The sequence below is a fragment of the Bombus affinis genome, chromosome 5, assembly GCF_024516045.1.
Source record: "Bombus affinis isolate iyBomAffi1 chromosome 5, iyBomAffi1.2, whole genome shotgun sequence".
NCBI lineage: Eukaryota > Metazoa > Arthropoda > Insecta > Hymenoptera > Apidae > Bombus > Bombus affinis.
The window spans coordinates 1,728,702-1,746,554 of record NC_066348.1 but is presented as its reverse complement, the minus strand read 5'-3'; the positions used below and the strand labels follow the sequence as shown (position 1 = coordinate 1,746,554).

Here is a 17,853-nt window from a genome sequence, read left to right as displayed (position 1 = left end):
TTTCCTATTTGTTTACATAATGTAACGATTGCTAGCAAAAAACGCAATTTAAAAAAAGGGCACACGGTTTCGTTTTGTCGATCCGAAGGAGGTTTGTCAGAATTTCAGCAGAGACTTTTTTTAATGAATATGATCATAGTTCATAAACATTACTTTTTTATTATATAAAATATCTTTGAAAATTTGAAAATTGAAATAAAGCTGAACGAATATGTGCAATATGATAATATTACGCGAATATATTTTATATTAGATTCATAGTTTTTGGTACGATTTATAAAAGAATAAAATAATGATAAAAAGGTATGACACTGAAATCTTGACGTATAATAAAAATACTATTTTTTGAAACTTTATGCAGTGCTTTGTAACAGTAATCGCGTTCTTTTTGCACTGTCTGATCTGCAATGGTTTACTTTACTAGCAAATCTCAATGAATCCAATGTTTTGTTACAATATTCATCTAAAGAAAATATGTCCAATAATATACAAATTTTTTAATTGCAACCTAAAGACTGCATTAATAAATGAGTGAACTTTGAATTGCTACATGAAATGTTTTCCACTAAGTCGACTAAATTTAGGTTTCCTATCGAAATCTCTTTTTTTGAATGATTCATTCTTATAAGTGCTATTTTCGTTACTAAATGCAATTTTGACAACCTAAAAAATTAAATTTTTCATTTTCCCAATCAAGTAATTGAAATTCCTTCATTTTTTAAGAAAGACATATTGTTTTACATTGTGATTAGTAAATAATATATGTAAATATTGAACTGTTCTAGGTATCATGACTTCTGTTTCAATAGATAATAAATAGAACTGGTATATGTTTTACCAAAACCAATAAATATACAGACATTATACCCCGTTAAAGCAGATTGAACTGACACGGTTAACTCTTTAAAAATATTTTCCTTATTAGTAGTTGATGAGAAGGGTTTATTGACAAAATATTTTTGACTGGTTCTCGGCTGTCTTTCGCTACAACTAATTGAATCAGATCCATTAAATTTTTCCAGCCCGAAATTGCATTCATCTACGAAATTTATATTACACATCTTCAAGAAAATAAAATTAGATATATTTGATGTAACAATCCAATTGTAATGTAAAAATCTATCTATGGGCAGCGATAAACCTATCGTAGGAGCACGACATATTTTATATTCCAAAATCTTTTTCACCTTCAACCTTTCATGTTCACTTCATGTTCATGTTTCACTTTTCATCACGATGGGAATGATTCGACACGTTTCGTTTCATTTCCCAAAGAAAAAAAATTTCGTATGCAAGACAGTCAGCAAACTTTCTTGAGATTAGAAACATATAAGATTTTAATATGTCTGTTAGATCAAACCATATACACAAAAATATTTAATTACATAGAAAAATTACAAAAATAAAAGACAAGTACAACGAATGAAGTTACAAACATCGTGTACATAGTAAACTTATCGTATTAAACGTGAAATAACTATTTACGCGATGTTTACATTAAGGGAAAAGTGCTAATTGTTTTAAAGTTACAGAAAATATGCGTCACTAAACCGGCAAACAAAATACTGAAGTTTTTCTATTTAATATGGTACATTTTAATGAAATCTCAGATATATTTTTCTTATTACAATTTATTTATAATTACATACATATTTAAGCAATACTATAGTATTAATTAATAATACTAATACTATAGTATTAATACTATACTACTAATACTATAGTATTAATAGTTCAAACTCTGAATTTATACTTATACCTTGTCCCTGTATTATTACAGTCCTATTCTGTCTAATTTCAATGTGACCAGTTCACTCTTCCAGCCATGTGCATCTTAGTAGCTTATTTTGTAGGTGCATGGGAGCCATATAGAGAAATGAGAAAACATATGTACTCCATTTTCAACACTTTATTCCAGAAAGAGAATAACTTATAAAGCACTATTAACACATACTTACATGTCATAGTGCAACTGCTAGCAATCCTAATTTCCTTGTGAACCTGAAATATTTGTTCAAACTTATTAAATTAACAGTACTATTAATAATCAGAATAATCAAATGATATACATAAAACAATGTCGCAATTAATGCTCAAACGCAAACTGCTATTCTGTACTATATGCACCATATAGTTTAGCAATACATTTTACCATATCTCCACTATGTTTTTAAAATACTCCGCACAATACTCAATAATATTGTGTTGCAACATATCCAGATTATGTTTTGGCAATACATTATCATATATCCATATTACTATTCATACTCTGCACTATAGTCAACAATACTGTGTTATAACATATCCAGACTACGTTCTGGCAATACATTATCACGTATTCATATAAACTGAGCAATACTCTGCAAGATATCTATATTATTTTAGAAACACTAATATTTTTAATTACTATATCCCTATTAATATCCACATTTAATCGAAATATTAGGCTGCCCCTTAACACGGCACTATATCCTCTACCATATGGACATAATATTTTAGTAATGCATTATCACATATCCATATTATTTTACATATTACACTCTATACTAAACAATATTATATCGCAACATATCCAGAAGATGTTTTGACAATACATTATCACATATCCATATTATCTGAGCAATACTCTGTAAAATATCTCTATTATTCTAGAAACAGTAATATTTCGAAATACTATATCCCTGTTAATATCCATATCCATTCTAAACAATAGCTTGTTCCATAAACAGGCACTGTATCCTCTGGCAAATGTATATAATATTTTAGCAATGCATTATCACATATCCATATAATTATTCATACTCTGCTGTATACTCAGCAATAATATGTTGCAACATATCCAGATTATGTTTTAGCAATACATTAACACATAGCCATATTATCTGAACAATACTCTGTAAGATATCCATATTAATTTAGAAGGAGGAATGTTTTGAAATACAATATCCCTATTAATATCCATATTTAATCGAAACAATAGCATGCCCCATAAGCAGGCACTGTATCCTCCGGCAAATGTATATAATATTTTAGCAATGCATTATCACATATCCATATAATTATTCATACTCTGCTGCATACTCAGCAATAATATGTTGCAACATATTCAGACAACGCTCTGGCAATACATTATCACATATCCATATAAACTGAGCAATACTCTGCAAGATATCTATATTATGCTCGAAACACTAATATTTTTGATTACTATATCATTATTAATATCCATATTTAATCGAAATATTAGGTTGCCCATTAACCAGACACTATATCCTCTACCATATGTATTTAATATTTTAGCAATGCATTATCATGTATCTATATTATTTTTTATACTCCGGTCCATACTCGACAATACTGTGTTATAACATATCCAGATTATGTTTTGGCAATACATTATCACATATCCATATTATCTGAACAATTCTCTGTAAAATTTCCATATTCATTTAGAAACAGTAATATTTCGAAATACTATATCCCTGTTAATATCCATATCCATTCTAAACAATAGCTTGTTCCATAAACTATATCCTCTGGCAAATGTATATAATATTTTAGCAATGCATTATCACATATCCATATTGTTTTTCATACTCTGCTGCATACCTAACAATATTATGTTGCAACATATCCAGACGACGTTCTGGCAATACAATATCACATATCCATATAAATTGAGCAATACTCTGCAAGATATCTATATTATGTTCGAAACACTAATATTTTTGATTACTATATCATTATTAATATCCATATTTAATCGAAATATTGGGTTGCCCATTAACCAGACACTATATCCTCTACCATATGTATTTAATATTTTAGCAATGCATCATCATGTATCTATATTATTTTTTATACTCCGGTCCATACTCGACAATACTGTGCTATAACATATTCAGATTATGTTTTGGCAATACATTATCATATATCCATATTATAATTCATACTCTGCACTATAGTCAACAATACTGTGTTATAACATATCCAGACTACGTTCTGACAATACATTATCACGTATCCATATAAACTGAGCAATACTCTGCAAGATATCTATATTATTTCAGAAACACTAATATTATTAATTACTATATCCCTATTAATATCCACATTTAATCGAAATATTAGGCTGCCCCTTAACACGGCACTATATCCTCTACCATATGGACATAATATTTTAGTAATGCATTATCACATATCCATATTATTTTACATATTACGCTCTATACTAAACAATATTATATCGCAACATATCCATATTATGTTTTAGCAATACATTATCACATATCCATATTATCTGAGCAATACCCTGTAATATATCCATATTCATTTAGAAACAGTAATATTTCGAAATATTATACCCCGGTTAATATCCATATCCATTCTAAACAATAGCTTGTTCCATAAGCAGGCACTGCAGAATTTGGCAAATGTATATAATATTTTAGCAATGCATTATCACATATCCATATAATTACTCATACTCTGCTGCATACTCAGCAATATTATGTTGCAACAAATCCAGATTATGTTTTGGCAATACATTATCACATATCCATAATATCTGAGCAATACTCTGTAAAATATCTCTATTATTCTAGAAACAGTAATATTTCGAAATACTATATCCCTGTTAATATCCATATCCATTCTAAACAATAGCTTGTTCCATAAACAGGCATTGTATCCTCTGGCAAATGTATATAATATTTTAGCAATGCATTCTCACATATCCATATAATTATTCATATTCTGCTGCATACCCAACAATATTATGTTGCAACATATCCAGATTATGTTTTGGCAATACATTATCACATATCCATAATATCTGAGCAATACTCTGCAAAATATCTATATTATTCTAGAAACACTAATATTTTGAAATACTATATCCATATTAATATCCATATTTAATCGAAACAATAGCTTGTTCCATAAACAGGCACTGTAGCCTCTGGCAAATGTATATAATATTTTAGCAATGCATTATCACATATCCATATAATTATTCCTACTCTGTTGCACACTCAGCAATATTATGTTGCAACATATCCAGATTATGTTTTGGCAATACATTATCACATATCCATATTATCTGAGCAATACTCTGTAAGACATCCATATTAATATAGAAACAGTAATATTTTGAAATACTATATCCCTGTTAATATCAATATCCATTCTAAACAATAGCTTGTTCCATAAACAGGCACTGTATCCTCTGGCAAATGTATATAATATTTTAGCAATGCATTATCACATATCCATATTGTTTTTCATACTCTGCTGCATACCCAACAATATTATGTTGCAACATATCCAGACGACATTCTGGCAATACATTATCACATATCCATATAATTATTTATACTCTGCTGCATACCCAACAATATTATGTTGCAACATATCCGGATTATGTTTTGGCAATACCTTATCACATATCCATAATATCTGAGCAATACTCTGCAAAATATCTATATTATTCTAGAAACACTAATATTTTGAAATACTATATCCCTATTAATATCCAAATTTAATCGAAACAATAGCTTGTTCCATAAACAGGTACTGTATGCTCTGGCAAATGTATATATTTTAGCAATGCATTATCACATATCCATATAATTATTCATACTCTGCTGCATACTCAGCAATATTATGTTGCAATATATCCAGATTATGTTTTAGCAATACAGTATCACATATCCATATTATCTGAGCAATACGCTGCAAATGATCCATATTCATTTAGAAACAATAATATTTTGAAATACTATATCCCTATTAATATCCATATTTAATCGAAACAATAGTTTGTTCCATAAACAGGCACTGTAACCTCTGACAAATGTATATATTTTAGCAATGCATTATCACATATCCATATAATTATTCATACTCTGCTGCATACTCAGCAATATTATGTTGCAATATATCCAGATTATGTTTTAGCAATACAGTATCACATATCCATATTATCCGAGCAATATTCTGCAAAATATCTATATTATTCTAGAAACACTAATATTTTGAAATACAATATCCCTATTAATATCCATATTTAATCGAAACAATAGCTTGTTCCATAAGCATGCACTGTAGCCTCTGGCAAATGTATATAATATTTTAGCAATGCATTATCACATATCCATATAATTATTCATACTCTGCTGCATACTCAGCAATATTATGTTGCAACATATCCAGATTATATTTTGGCAATACATTATCACATATCCATATTATCTGAGCAATAATCTGCAAAATATCTCTATTATTCTAGAAACACTAAAATTTTGAAACACTATATCCCTATTAATATCCATATTTAATCGAAACAATAGCTTGTTCCATAAACAGGCACTGTATCCTCTGGCAAATGTATATAATATTTTAGCAATGCATTATCACATATCCATATAATTATTCATACTCTGCTGCATACCCAACAATATTATGTTGCAGCATATCCAGATTATGTTTTGGCAATACATTATCACATATCCATAATATCTGAGCAATACTCTGCAAAATATCTATATTATTCTAGAAACACTAATATTTTGAAATACTATATCCCTATTGATATCCATATTTAATCGAAACAATAGCATGCCCCATAAGCAGGCACTGTATCCTCTGGCAAATGTATATAATATTTTAGCAATGCATTATCACATCTCCATATAATTATTCGTACTCTGCTGCATACTCAACAGTATTATGTTGCAACATATCCAGATTATGTTTTGGCAATACATTATCACATATCCATAATATCTGAACAATAATTTGCAAAATATCTCTATTATTCTAGAAACACTAATATTTCGAAATACTATATCCCTGTTAATATCCATATCCATTCTAAACAATAGCTTGTTCCATAAAGAGGCATTGTATCCTCTGGCAAATGTATATAATATTTTAGCAATGCATTATCACATATCCATATAATTATTCATACTCTGCTGCATACTCAGCAATATTATGTTGCAACATATCCAGATTATGTTTTGGCAATACATTATCACATATCCATAACATCTGAGCAATACTCTGTAAAATATCTCTATTATTCTAGAAACAATAATATTTTGAAATACTATATCCCTATTAATATCCATATTTAATCGAAACAATAGTTTGTTCCATAAACAGGCACTGTAACCTCTGACAAATGTATATATTTTAGCAATGCATTATCACATATCCATATAATTACTCATACTCTGCTGCATACTCAGCAATATTATGTTGCAACATATCCAGATTATGTTTTGGCAATACATTATCACATATCCATAATATCTGAGCAATACTCTGTAAAATATCTCTATTATTCTAGAAACACTAATATTTTGAAATACTATATCCCTATTAATATCCATATTTAATCGAAACAATAGCATGCCCCATAAGCAGGCACTGTATCCTCTGGCAAATGTATATAATATTTTAGCAATGCATTATCACATCTCCATATAATAATTCGTACTCTGCTGCATACTCAGCAATATTATGTTGCAACATATCCAGATTATGTTTTGGCAATACATTATCACATATCCATAATATCTGAGCAATAACCTGTAAAATATCTCTATTATTCTAGAAACACTAATATTTTGAAATACTATATCCCTATTAATATCCATATTTAATCGAAACAATAGCTTGTTCCATAAACAGGCACTGTATCCTCTGGCAAATGTATATATTTTAGCAATGCATTATCACATATCCATATTATCTGAGCAATAATCTGCAAAATATCTCTATTATTCTAGAAACACTAATATTTTGAAATACTATATCCCTATTAATATCCATATTTAATCGAAACAATAGCTTGTTCCATAAACAGGCACTGTATCCTCTGGCAATTGTATATATTTTAGCAATGCATTATCACATATCCATATAATCATTCATTCTCTGCTGCACACTCAGCAATATTATGTTGCAACATATCCAGATTATGTTTTGGCAATACATTATCACATATCCATAATATCTGAGCAATAACCTGTAAAATATCTCTATTATTCTAGAAACACTAATATTTTGAAATACTATATCCCTATTAATATCCATATTTAATCGAAACAATAGCTTGTTCCATAAACAGGCACTGTATCCTCTGGCAAATGTATATATTTTAGCAATGCATTATCACATATCCATATAATTATTCATACTCTGCTGCATACTCAGCAATATTATGTTGCAATATATCCAGATTATGTTTTAGCAATACAGTATCACATATCCATATTATCTGAGCCATACTCTGCAAAATATCCATATTCATTTAGAAACAGTAATATTTCGAAATATTATACCCCTGTTAATATCCATATCCATTCTAAACAATAGCTTGTTCCATAAGCAGGCACTGTAGCCTCTGGCAAATGTATATAATATTTTAGCAATGCATTATCACATATCCATATAATTATTCCTACTCTGTTGCACACTCAGCAATATTATGTTGCAACATATCCAGATTATGTTTTGGCAATACATTATCACATATCCATATTATCTGAGCAATACTCTGTAAGACATCCATATTAATATAGAAACAGTAATATTTTGAAATACTATATCCCTGTTAATATCCATATCCATTCCAAACAATAGCTTGTTCCATAAACAGGCACTGTACTCTCTGGCAAATGTATATAATATTTTAGCAATGCATTATCACATATCCATATTGTTTTTCGTACTCTGCTGCATACCCAACAATATTATGTTGCAACATATCCAGATTATGTTTTGGCAATACATTATCACATATCCATATTATCTGAGCAATAATCTGCAAAATATCTATATTATTCTAGAAACACTAATATTTTGAAATACTATATCCCTATTAATATCCATATTTAATCGAAACAATAGCTTGTTCCATACACAGACATTGTATCCTCTGGCAAATGTATATAATATTTTAGCAATGCATTATCACATATCCATATAATTACTCATACTCTGCTGCATCCTCAGCAATATTATGTTGCAACATATCCAGATTATGTTTTGGCAATACATTATCACATATCCATAATATCTGAGCAATACTCTGTAAAATATCTCTATTATTCTAGAAACACTAATATTTTGAAATACTATATCCCTATTAATATCCATATTTAATCAAAACAATAGCTTGTTCCATAAACAGGCACTGTATCCTCTGGCAAATGTATATAATATTTTAGCAATGCATTATCACATATCCATATAATTATTCATACTCTGCTGCATACCCAACAATATTATGTTGCAACATATCCAGATTATGTTTTGGCAATACATTATCATATATCCATAATATCCGAGCAATACTCTGCAAAATATCTCTATTATTCTAGAAACACTAATATTTCGAAATACTATATCCCTGTTAATATCCATATCCATTCTAAACAATAGCTTGTTCCATAAACAGGCATTGTATCCTCTGGCAAATGTATATAATATTTTAGCAATGCATTATCACATATCCACATAATTATTCATACTCTGCTGCATACTCAGCAATATTATGTTGCAACATATCCAGATTATGTTTTGGCAATACATTATCACATATCCATAATATCTGAGCAATAACCTGTAAAATATCTCTATTATTCTAGAAACACTAATATTTTGAAATACTATATCCCTATTAATATCCATATTTAATCGAAACAATAGCTTGTTCCATAAACAGGCACTGTATCCTCTGGCAAATGTATATATTTTAGCAATGCATTATCACATATCCATATAATTATTCATACTCTGCTGCATACTCAGCAAAATTATGTTGCAACATATCCAGATTATGTTTTGGCAATACATTATCACATATCCATAATATCTGAGCAATACTCTGTAAAATATCTCTATTATTCTAGAAACAATAATATTTTGAAATACTATATCCCTATTAATATCCATATTTAATCGAAACAATAGTTTGTTCCATAAACAGGCACTGTAACCTCTGACAAATGTATATATTTTAGCAATGCATTATCACATATCCATATAATTATTCATACTCTGCTGCATACTCAGCAATATTATGTTGCAATATATCCAGATTATGTTTTAGCAATACAGTATCACATATCCATATTATCCAAGCAATACTCTGCAAAATATCTATATTATTCTAGAAACACTAATATTTTGAAATACAATATCCCTATTAATATCCATATCCATTCTAAACAATAGCTTGTTCCATAAACAGGCATTGTATCCTCTGGCAAATGTATATAATATTTTAGCAATGCATTATCACACATCCATATAATTATTCATACTCTGCTGCATACTCAGCAATATTATGTTGCAACATATCCAGATTATGTTTTGGCAATACATTATCACATATCCATAATATCTGAGCAATAACCTGTAAAATATCTCTATTATTCTAGAAACACTAATATTTTGAAATACTATATCCCTATTAATATCCATATTTAATCGAAACAATAGCTTGTTCCATAAACAGGCACTGTATCCTCTGGCAAATGTATATATTTTAGCAATGCATTATCACATATCCATATAATTATTCATACTCTGCTGCATACTCAGCAATATTATGTTGCAATATATCCAGATTATGTTTTAGCAATACAGTATCACACATCCATATTATCTGAGCCATACTCTGCAAAATATCCATATTCATTTAGAAACAGTAATATTTCGAAATATTATACCCCTGTTAATATCCATATCCATTCTAAACAATAGCTTGTTCCATAAGCAGGCACTGTAGCCTCTGGCAAATGTATATAATATTGTAGCAATGCATTATCACATATCCATATAATTATTCCTACTCTGTTGCACACTCAGCAATATTATGTTGCAACATATCCAGATTATGTTTTGGCAATACATTATCTCATATCCATATTATCTGAGCAATACTCTGTAAGACATCCATATTAATATAGAAACAGTAATATTTTGAAATACTATATCCCTGTTAATATCCATATCCATTCCAAACAATAGCTTGTTCCATAAACAGGCACTGTACTCTCTGGCAAATGTATATAATATTTTAGCAATGCATTATCACATATCCATATTGTTTTTCGTACTCTGCTGCATACCCAACAATATTATGTTGCAACATATCCAGATTATGTTTTGGCAATACATTATCACATATCCATATTATCTGAGCAATAATCTGCAAAATATCTCTATTATTCTAGAAACACTAAAATTTTGAAACACTATATCCCTATTAATATCCATATTTAATCGAAACAATAGCTTGTTCCATAAACAGGCACTGTATCCTCTGGCAAATGTATATAATATTTTAGCAATGCATTATCACATATCCATATAATTATTCATACTCTGCTGCATACCCAACAATATTATGTTGCAGCATATCCAGATTATGTTTTGGCAATACATTATCACATATCCATAATATCTGAGCAATACTCTGCAAAATATCTATATTATTCTAGAAACACTAATATTTTGAAATACTATATCCCTATTGATATCCATATTTAATCGAAACAATAGCATGCCCCATAAGCAGGCACTGTGACCTCTGACAAATGTATATATTTTAGCAATGCATTATCACATATCCATATAATTACTCATACTCTGCTGCATACTCAGCAATATTATGTTGCAACATATCCAGATTATGTTTTGGCAATACATTATCACATATCCATAATATCTGAGCAATACTCTGTAAAATATCTCTATTATTCTAGAAACACTAATATTTTGAAATACTATATCCCTATTAATATCCATATTTAATCCAAACAATAGCTTGTTCCATAAACAGGCACTGTATCCTCTGGCAAATGTATATAATATTTTAGCACTGCATTATCACATATCCATATAATTATTTATACTCTGCTGCATACCCAACAATATTATGTTGCAACATATCCAGATTATGTTTTGGCAATACATTATCTCATATCCATATTATCTGAGCAATACTCTGTAAGACATCCATATTAATATAGAAACAGTAATATTTCGAAATACTATATCCCTGTTAATATCCATATCCATTCTAAACAATAGCTTGTTCCATAAACAGGCATTGTATCCTCTGGCAAATGTATATAATATTTTAGCAATGCATTATCACATATCCATATAATTATTCATACTCTGCTGCATACTCAGCAATATTATGTTGCAACATATCCAGATTATGTTTTGGCAATACATTATCACATATCCATAACATCTGAGCAATACTCTGTAAAATATCTCTATTATTCTAGAAACAATAATATTTTGAAATACTATATCCCTATTAATATCCATATTTAATCGAAACAATAGTTTGTTCCATAAACAGGCACTGTGACCTCTGACAAATGTATATATTTTAGCAATGCATTATCACATATCCATATAATTACTCATACTCTGCTGCATACTCAGCAATATTATGTTGCAACATATCCAGATTATGTTTTGGCAATACATTATCACATATCCATAATATCTGAGCAATACTCTGTAAAATATCTCTATTATTCTAGAAACACTAATATTTTGAAATACTATATCCCTATTAATATCCATATTTAATCCAAACAATAGCTTGTTCCATAAACAGGCACTGTATCCTCTGGCAAATGTATATAATATTTTAGCAATGCATTATCACATATCCATATAATTATTTATACTCTGCTGCATACCCAACAATATTATGTTGCAACATATCCAGATTATGTTTTGGCAATACATTATCACATATCCATAATATCTGAGCAATACCCTGCAAAATATCTATATTATTCTAGAAACACTTATATTTTGAAATACTATATCCCTATTGATATCCATATTTAATCGAAACAATAGCATGCCCCATAAGCAGGCACTGTATCCTCTGGCAAATGTATATAATATTTTAGCAATGCATTATCACATCTCCATATAATAATTCGTACTCTGCTGCATACTCAACAGTATTATGTTGCAACATATCCAGATTATGTTTTGGCAATACATTATCACATATCCATAATATCTGAGCAATACTCTGTAAAATATCTCTATTATTCTAGAAACACTAATATTTTGAAATACTATATCCCTATTAATATCCATATTTAATCAAAACAATAGCTTGTTCCATAAACAGGCACTGTATCCTCTGGCAAATGTATATAATATTTTAGCAATGCATTATCACATATCCATATAATTATTCATACTCTGCTGCATACCCAACAATATTATGTTGCAACATATCCAGATTATGTTTTGGCAATACATTATCACATATCCATAATATCTGAGCAATACTCTGTAAAATATCTCTATTATTCTAGAAACAATAATATTTTGAAATACTATATCCCTATTAATATCCATATTTAATCGAAACAATAGTTTGTTCCATAAACAGGCACTGTAACCTCTGACAAATGTATATATTTTAGCAATGCATTATCACATATCCATATAATTATTCATACTCTGCTGCATACTCAGCAATATTATGTTGCAATATATCCAGATTATGTTTTAGCAATACAGTATCACATATCCATATTATCCAAGCAATACTCTGCAAAATATCTATATTATTCTAGAAACACTAATATTTTGAAATACAATATCCCTATTAATATCCATATCCATTCTAAACAATAGCTTGTTCCATAAACAGGCATTGTATCCTCTGGCAAATGTATATAATATTTTAGCAATGCATTATCACATATCCATATAATTATTCATACTCTGCTGCACACTCAGCAATATTATGTTGCAACATATCCAGATTATGTTTTGGCAATACATTATCACATATCCATAATATCTGAGCAATACTCTGTAAAATATCTCTATTATTCTAGAAACAATAATATTTTGAAATACTATATCCCTATTAATATCCATATTTAATCGAAACTATAGTTTGTTCCATAAACAGGCACTGTAACCTCTGACAAATGTATATATTTTAGCAATGCATTATCACATATCCATATAATTATTCATACTCTGCTGCATACTCAGCAATATTATGTTGCAATATATCCAGATTATGTTTTAGCAATACAGTATCACATATCCATATTATCTGAGTCATACTCTGCAAAATATCCATATTCATTTAGAAACAGTAATATTTCGAAATATTATACCCCTGTTAATATCCATATCCATTCTAAACAATAGCTTGTTCCATAAGCAGGCACTGTAGCCTCTGGCAAATGTATATAATATTTTAGCAATGCATTATCACATATCCATATAATTATTCATACTCTGCTGCACACTCAGCAATATTATGTTGCAACATATCCAGATTATGTTTTGGCAATACATTATCACATATCCATAATATCTGAGCAATACTCTGCAAAATATCTATATTATTCTAGAAACACTAATATTTTGAAATACTATATCCCTATTGATATCCATATTTAATCGAAACAATAGCATGCCCCATAAGCAGGCACTGTATCCTCTGGCAAATGTATATAATATTTTAGCAATGCATTATCACATCTCCATATAATTATTCGTACTCTGCTGCATACTCAACAGTATTATGTTGCAACATATCCAGATTATGTTTTGGCAATACATTATCACATATCCATAATATCTGAACAATAATTTGCAAAATATCTCTATTATTCTAGAAACACTAATATTTCGAAATACTATATCCCTGTTAATATCCATATCCATTCTAAACAATAGCTTGTTCCATAAAGAGGCATTGTATCCTCTGGCAAATGTATATAATATTTTAGCAATGCATTATCACATATCCATATAATTATTCATACTCTGCTGCATACTCAGCAATATTATGTTGCAACATATCCAGATTATGTTTTGGCAATACATTATCACATATCCATAACATCTGAGCAATACTCTGTAAAATATCTCTATTATTCTAGAAACAATAATATTTTGAAATACTATATCCCTATTAATATCCATATTTAATCGAAACAATAGTTTGTTCCATAAACAGGCACTGTAACCTCTGACAAATGTATATATTTTAGCAATGCATTATCATATATCCATATAATTACTCATACTCTGCTGCATACTCAGCAATATTATGTTGCAACATATCCAGATTATGTTTTGGCAATACATTATCACATATCCATAATATCTGAGCAATACTCTGTAAAATATCTCTATTATTCTAGAAACACTAATATTTTGAAATACTATATCCCTATTAATATCCATATTTAATCGAAACAATAGCATGCCCCATAAGCAGGCACTGTATCCTCTGGCAAATGTATATAATATTTTAGCAATGCATTATCACATCTCCATATAATAATTCGTACTCTGCTGCATACTCAGCAATATTATGTTGCAACATATCCAGATTATGTTTTGGCAATACATTATCACATATCCATAATATCTGAGCAATAACCTGTAAAATATCTCTATTATTCTAGAAACACTAATATTTTGAAATACTATATCCCTATTAATATCCATATTTAATCGAAACAATAGCTTGTTCCATAAACAGGCACTGTATCCTCTGGCAAATGTATATATTTTAGCAATGCATTATCACATATCCATATTATCTGAGCAATAATCTGCAAAATATCTCTATTATTCTAGAAACACTAATATTTTGAAATACTATATCCCTATTAATATCCATATTTAATCGAAACAATAGCTTGTTCCATAAACAGGCACTGTATCCTCTGGCAATTGTATATATTTTAGCAATGCATTATCACATATCCATATAATCATTCATTCTCTGCTGCACACTCAGCAATATTATGTTGCAACATATCCAGATTATGTTTTGGCAATACATTATCACATATCCATAATATCTGAGCAATAACCTGTAAAATATCTCTATTATTCTAGAAACACTAATATTTTGAAATACTATATCCCTATTAATATCCATATTTAATCGAAACAATAGCTTGTTCCATAAACAGGCACTGTATCCTCTGGCAAATGTATATATTTTAGCAATGCATTATCACATATCCATATAATTATTCATACTCTGCTGCATACTCAGCAATATTATGTTGCAATATATCCAGATTATGTTTTAGCAATACAGTATCACATATCCATATTATCTGAGCCATACTCTGCAAAATATCCATATTCATTTAGAAACAGTAATATTTCGAAATATTATACCCCTGTTAATATCCATATCCATTCTAAACAATAGCTTGTTCCATAAGCAGGCACTGTAGCCTCTGGCAAATATATATAATATTTTAGCAATGCATTATCACATATCCATATAATTATTCCTACTCTGTTGCACACTCAGCAATATTATGTTGCAACATATCCAGATTATGTTTTGGCAATACATTATCACATATCCATATTATCTGAGCAATACTCTGTAAGACATCCATATTAATATAGAAACAGTAATATTTTGAAATACTATATCCCTGTTAATATCCATATCCATTCCAAACAATAGCTTGTTCCATAAACAGGCACTGTACTCTCTGGCAAATGTATATAATATTTTAGCAATGCATTATCACATATCCATATTGTTTTTCGTACTCTGCTGCATACCCAACAATATTATGTTGCAACATATCCAGATTATGTTTTGGCAATACATTATCACATATCCATATTATCTGAGCAATAATCTGCAAAATATCTATATTATTCTAGAAACACTAATATTTTGAAATACTATATCCCTATTAATATCCATATTTAATCGAAACAATAGCTTGTTCCATACACAGACATTGTATCCTCTGGCAAATGTATATAATATTTTAGCAATGCATTATCACATATCCACATAATTATTCATACTCTGCTGCATACTCAGCAATATTATGTTGCAACATATCCAGATTATGTTTTGGCAATACATTATCACATATCCATAATATCTGAGCAATAACCTGTAAAATATCTCTATTATTCTAGAAACACTAATATTTTGAAATACTATATCCCTATTAATATCCATATTTAATCGAAACAATAGCTTGTTCCATAAACAGGCACTGTATCCTCTGGCAAATGTATATATTTTAGCAATGCATTATCACATATCCATATAATTATTCATACTCTGCTGCATACTCAGCAAAATTATGTTGCAACATATCCAGATTATGTTTTGGCAATACATTATCACATATCCATAATATCTGAGCAATACTCTGTAAAATATCTCTATTATTCTAGAAACAATAATATTTTGAAATACTATATCCCTATTAATATCCATATTTAATCGAAACAATAGTTTGTTCCATAAACAGGCACTGTAACCTCTGACAAATGTATATATTTTAGCAATGCATTATCACATATCCATATAATTATTCATACTCTGCTGCATACTCAGCAATATTATGTTGCAATATATCCAGATTATGTTTTAGCAATACAGTATCACATATCCATATTATCCAAGCAATACTCTGCAAAATATCTATATTATTCTAGAAACACTAATATTTTGAAATACAATATCCCTATTAATATCCATATCCATTCTAAACAATAGCTTGTTCCATAAACAGGCATTGTATCCTCTGGCAAATGTATATAATATTTTAGCAATGCATTATCACACATCCATATAATTATTCATACTCTGCTGCATACTCAGCAATATTATGTTGCAACATATCCAGATTATGTTTTGGCAATACATTATCACATATCCATAATATCTGAGCAATAACCTGTAAAATATCTCTATTATTCTAGAAACACTAATATTTTGAAATACTATATCCCTATTAATATCCATAT

The 17,853-nt window shown here is 29.0% G+C and overlaps 1 long non-coding RNA gene across 14 annotated transcripts in view; it reads right to left on the bottom strand.

The window, feature by feature from the left end:
* Positions 1–1,613: 1,613 nt before the first annotated feature.
* LOC126916171 (uncharacterized) overlaps positions 1,614–17,853 on the bottom strand; it is a 35,041-nt gene continuing 18,801 nt past the window's right edge. For 3 of the 14 annotated variants that reach the window (XR_007710452.1, XR_007710451.1, XR_007710450.1), the window contains exons 2-4: positions 15,566–15,659; positions 8,117–8,374; positions 1,614–3,503 (exon numbers count right to left, since the gene is read on the bottom strand). This is a non-coding gene — a long non-coding RNA (uncharacterized LOC126916171). Of the gene's footprint in view, positions 3,504–7,677; positions 8,030–8,116; positions 8,375–9,715; positions 10,000–10,510; positions 10,660–15,565; positions 15,660–16,004; positions 16,263–17,069; positions 17,342–17,853 lie in introns of those variants that run through there. The other 11 variants (XR_007710454.1, XR_007710459.1, XR_007710458.1 and 8 more) reach the window with 11 other exon arrangements.